The sequence below is a fragment of the Cetorhinus maximus genome, chromosome 1 (genome assembly GCF_964194155.1).
Source record: "Cetorhinus maximus chromosome 1, sCetMax3.hap1.1, whole genome shotgun sequence".
NCBI lineage: Eukaryota > Metazoa > Chordata > Chondrichthyes > Lamniformes > Cetorhinidae > Cetorhinus > Cetorhinus maximus.
The window spans coordinates 21,140,242-21,145,830 of record NC_135879.1 but is presented as its reverse complement, the minus strand read 5'-3'; the positions used below and the strand labels follow the sequence as shown (position 1 = coordinate 21,145,830).

Here is a 5,589-nt window from a genome sequence, read left to right as displayed (position 1 = left end):
AATAATGTTTTCAGCACTGCCTTCTCAAGTCTCTTCAGTTCAGTTCCATTCTAATCTATTTTGTTATATTCAACAGTCAGCAAGTCTGTTCTGTTCTCTTCTAATCTATTCTGTTTTATTCAATAATCAAAGAATCTGCTCTAAACTAATAGTCAGCATTTCTATTCTGTTCTATTCCAACTTGTCCTGCTCGGTCCTGTTCTGACCTGACTAGTTGTCTCTGTTTAACAGTTAGTTGCTGTGCTACTTACGTTACACCTAATTAACCATAGAGCCAATTGGTTATCACATAGGGTATTGTCCTTCTGTGCGACTTCACTTACAAAGAGTGGGTCAGATCTTGCTGGACCAGGGCACCTCAGCGCCTGTGCAGTTAGTTCAGCTTTTTCCTGCACACATCAGCTCAAATAAATTTTGTAGCTAGAGGTTCTGGAGATGTGTGGTGAGGGCAATGGGGCATCTGGGGCCTTACTGAATGGCATAACCAATGACATTTAAAGATTGAGAAAGAAACAGGAGAACAAAAGTGAAGGAGGCTGAATTTGAGTTAGTGAATTCGCTATGTCAAATCAGGTACAGAATGAAAAAAAAAAGGGCAACATGGGGCAGAAAGAAAGGTTGGATTAAAGGAGAGGGGGGAAAAAGAGGAAGTAAGGAAAATTAAGAAAAAGTTATAAATTTAAAATGACATCTTTTAAATCTCTAACTAGAATTTCCTGCACGCAGGAATGAGACTCAACAGTTTAAATCATCCCTTTCTGGGCCAGAGAGATTGCTTGGCATTGTTAACAATTATCATATTGTTAAAAGAGTACTTAAGCTTTTAATTATGAGCCCTAACTGTCTGTGGTGTGTTTAATGGGCAATTAATGTGCAAATCCAGCAAGTTCTTAAAAATAATTGGAGGGCTAAGGGCGAGATGCCATCTGCATGAGGCAAACAACAGAACCATGTCTATCAACCTGCAAGTTCTAGAGATACAGCACATCCCTTTATTCCCTTGAACCTTCTGGCCAATTTATGCATTATTAAAAGCATGCATTAACAAACGTCATTATTTTGCTACAAAGATTTGGTCCATTATCTACATATATATGGTCTTTCTACATAACTGACACAAAGATGATGTAGGATACCAGGTACTGTAAAATATTCACATCAACATTGTAACTTCAACAAAGCCATCACCTTACCTGATAATAATGATAACAGTTTCTCTGGTTAAAAAAATTCAGTATTCTAGGAAACATTAATAGACGTACAACATAAAGGCCAGCATAACAGAATCTCAGTCGCCAAAGTAATTTGCAATAATAGCAAAATGTTAGCATTGCAAGACAGGAGAATTTATACTATTACACACCAGCACAAGGTTTGGTGACATATATATTAATTTATGGTTGGATCACTCTGGCTAGTCTCAGGGTCTAAACTACACTGCCTTTCCCTTACTCTCCACTATTGCCTCTGTCGCCTGGTTGCCTATACTCTTCGATTATCTTCTTAATGCTACCTTAAGGGACAGGTGGACATGCACACCAAGGTCCCCCTGATCCTCGGTACTTCCCAGGGTCCTACCATTCATCGTGTATTCCCGTACCTTGTTTGTCCTGCCCAAATGCATCACCTCACACTTATCCGGATTAAATTCCATTTGCCACTGATCAGTCCATCTGACCAGCCTGTCCATATCCTCCTGTAATCTAAGGCTATCCTCCTCACTATTTACCACCCCACCAATTTTCATGTCATCTGCGAAATTACTGCGCACTCACACAAAGACATACGCACTAGGGGCCAATTTATCGTAGCCAGTCAAGCTAACCAGCACGTCTTTGGATGATGGGAAGAAACCAGAGCACCCGGCAGAAACCCACGCAGACGCTGGGAGAATGTGCAAACTCCACGCAGACAGACACCCGGGGTCAGGATCAAGCCTGGGACCCTGGAGCTGTGAGGCAGCAATGTTAATCACAGCGCCACTGTGCACAAATACGTGCAGGTTGGGGGGCAGGGAAGTGATCACGCATCAGGGAAACCTTGTATAAAGTGATCATTCCTCTGCAGCTGAGACAGTTCAGATGCAGCTACATTGACAAGCTTGGAGTTGGGCCTGGAGCTCTTCTGCCCACTCAAGCAATGCGGAGGCATGGAAATGCCATCAAATGCTCCAGAGCTTTTCACTCCTCGGGCACAGACTGCAAACTAATGAGCATTTTAGTGGACTGCAGAACAGTGAGCTGACTGCGCACATTGTACAGTCTTCTTGTGAAAGTTGGCCATGGAGTAGTAACTGGTGGAGGTGCTCACAGCCCCTTACAATGTCATCATTCAGGTTGGACCAGTCTCCCCCATGGTTCAAGCTAACAGTGCTGCCTTGCAGTGCGGTTAGGAGAATGCCTGCACCTGAGCTGAGAGAACAGCATGCAGTCCAATGGGCAAAGCTGTCGCCAATCGGTCAGGGGGACTGGGGCGGAGGTGGATGGGGTTTCGGGCAGCCATGCAGAACACTAAACTCTGGCCATCCAAGTGGTAGCCAGCACTCTCTGGGACGCATTAAGGGGCCTTCAGACTTAACCAAGAGAGGTTCTTAGAACACTAGCTAACCCACGTGTCTCTCTCTTTCATCCTCAGGAGAAGTACATTAGGAGCATGGAACCTGGTGAACTAACTGTATGCTTCACGGCGTACAGAGAGCGGAGACCACGGAGAAGAGAGCAACAGAGGCGCCTGGCTGCGCAGAGTGAGGAGCAAAGCCCTCAAGAAGAAAAGGCAGCTGGGGCTCCTGCACATGCCACTGAAGAGCCCCAGCGCGTCGTCACTGGTCGGCACCTGGCTAGACCCAGGGCCACCTTTCACTCCTGCAGATGACCAAGAACCAGTGTCGCCAAAGACTGCGCATATCTAGGGAACTGTTCGGTTACATCTGCCAGTTACTGCAGGATTTGGTGCCACGGGGAAATGGAGGGCATCCACTGCCCATGGCCATGAACGTGATTGCAGTGCTCAATTTTTATGGCAATGGCTCCTTTCAGTGCTCCACAGGTGATTTCTGTGGGATATCACAAGCCTCCACCCACAAATGCATCCATGAGGTCACGGATGCCATCCTCACGAGGGCACACAGCTTTGTGCATTTCACCCGGGACCAGGAGAGCCAGGATGCAAGAGCGCTGGGATTTGCCCAGATCTCAGGCTTCCCACAGGTTCAGGGTGCCATTGCATGCACTCACACATGGTGCTCAGATCTCTGTTGCAACAAGAGGTTAACTATGTCAACTGCTGTTCTTTAACCTGCAGGTCTGCACATGGTTTCCAGGGAGTGTGCACGAGTCCTACATTCTCAGTTGGTCACAGATCCCTGGCGTCTCCCAGGGCCCACAGAAGCTGCAGGGATGGCTCCTCGGGGACAAGCGCTACCCGCAGAGAATGTGGCTGATGATACCCATGCTGCAGCCTCAGACTGCAGCAGAGTGAAGGTACAATGAGGCTCCTGCTGCAACTCGCAACTTGGCGGAGCAAACCATCGGACGCTGAAAATGAGGTTCCGGTGTCTGGGGCTGTCTGGTGGAGCCCTGCAATACAATCCACAGAGGGCGTCACACATCCTTGTCGTCGCCTGATGCGCCCTTTACAACCTGGCGCTGCAATGGGGAGAGGAGCTGGCTGAGGAGGAGATGGAGGAGCTGGATATCTCCTCCGATGAGGAGGATGTTGATAGGGATGAGGGTGAGGAGGTTCTCGAAGGCGACGATAATGGCGATGAGGCCCTCGCACTGGCTAGATGAGACAAGCACTCTTGGGAGGCCCTCATAGTTGCTAGATTTGTGCATGATGATGAGAACATGCAGTGAGGAGACACCATGAATCCTTACATTGTACCTGTGAACATTTGACTCTAGTCTGGCTTATCACAGTGCACATATCCTCTGTGATAAGGGTCATGTCATGGAGATGCAGCAGAGGCCCTAATAGTCGCTCGATTGCAGGAGGATGATGATGACATGCAATGAGGACACTCCATAGATCTTCACCTGGCCGCTGTAAATGTCTGACTCCTGTCTGGCCGAGGGCAGCTCGCTTGCGCTCTGTGATCAGGGTCATATCATAGAGACACAGCCGTGAAACTTTAAATACAACTGATCCATTGTCAACCTTCAGCACCTGACCCCTTCAGGAGCACAGCGTCACTTGTCACAGATGCTGAAGAGATGGGGGTCAGCCCCACCTTAAAGGTGATGAGAACACATAGAGTGTGTGACGGGACTCTGTGACACCTGCCCACAACATTCTGGCAGCAATGACAAGCACCATCGAGGTGCAGGCATCAGTAATCTGTCCAGTAAGTGTGAGACCAGAACATCACTTTGGTCTGAAGGCTGCACAAAGCACAGGGAAGAGGCCCTGGACTGAGACACCTGCCTTTATCTTGTGCAGGAACCAAGATTTCACATGTGACTGACAAAAACACTGCTCATCAGAACAAGGGGCTATAGGCAAGGAGACATTCTTGGATGTTTATTTACAATAGTGAACATTACATACAAGTAATTAACACCCATGCCCAGGCTGTGCAACTACATCTTCTTAACGCCTACAGCCATACTAGTCTGAAAAGGCCCGATCTCGTCTGATCTCAGAATCTAAGCAGACTCAGGCCTGGTTAGTACTTGGATGGGAGACTGCCTGGGAATACCAGGTGCGATAGGCTAAACTCCCAAAAGAGTTACATCTTCTTAACCTTCCTAACCCTGCCACTACATCTTGGTGCTCCCCGGGCAACCACAATGGAGGTGGAGGCAGCCTGCTGACTGTTACGCCCTGCCTGTGATGACCTTAGCGGGCGTCATCTGGATGGCTGAGACCAGGAGGGTAATGGCCTAGTTTCGGGGTCCTGCTGTGTGGCTGTGGCACCCTCCTCGGCCTGTGGAGCTGGAGCTGCTGAGGTCGCCAGATGAGGGGATTTGGATGGGCTGGACACTCCCGGAGTCACCTGGGTGGATGGCCCTGGGGTGTGCATCATCTGATCTCCTCCCTATAAGTGCCTGAGGTCCTCTGGCTGACTCCTTGAGGAGAAGGGGTAGCTGGAGTGAGATCGAGCTACCCCACAACCATCTTGCGTACACACTGTTAGATGCCAACTATGATGTCAGTGATGGAGTTCAGCCCGTGCAGCAGTGCAGGTGCGAAGTCCTGGACCAAGGTCTTCATGGTGGCCGCCATCCAACCAGTTTGACCTCGGTACATTGGCATGCCGCTGCTATTGCCTCAGCCTGAAGACAGACGGACTCCTCTATCGTACCTTGCAATCTGAGGAATGCAGCAGACATCCCTTCCTGATGTTCCTGAGCTTGCCTTTGCAGCTCCAGCAACTGTGACATGAACAAATCCAGAGGCTCATCATCTGACTCGGACTCAGCAACATTCTGACCTCCAGCAATCCTCCGAGTGCCAGACACCTGGGAAGTCCCTGTCGCCGCCTGCTGTGGACAGTGTGATGTTCTCACCAGATTGTGATCCCGTGGCTACTCTAAAGCTAGGTCCTGCCAAGGTGTCCATCTCTGCACTGGTTGAGCGTGCGGTTGAGCG

At 49.0% G+C, this 5,589-nt stretch overlaps 1 non-coding gene across 1 annotated transcript; it reads left to right on the top strand.

Moving 5' to 3' along the window:
- Positions 1-4,592: 4,592 nt before the first annotated feature.
- Positions 4,593-4,711, top strand: LOC144688961 (5S ribosomal RNA). Its single transcript, XR_013578523.1, has one exon. It is a non-coding gene; the product is annotated as a 5S ribosomal RNA (ribosomal RNA).
- Positions 4,712-5,589: the final 878 nt, after the last annotated feature.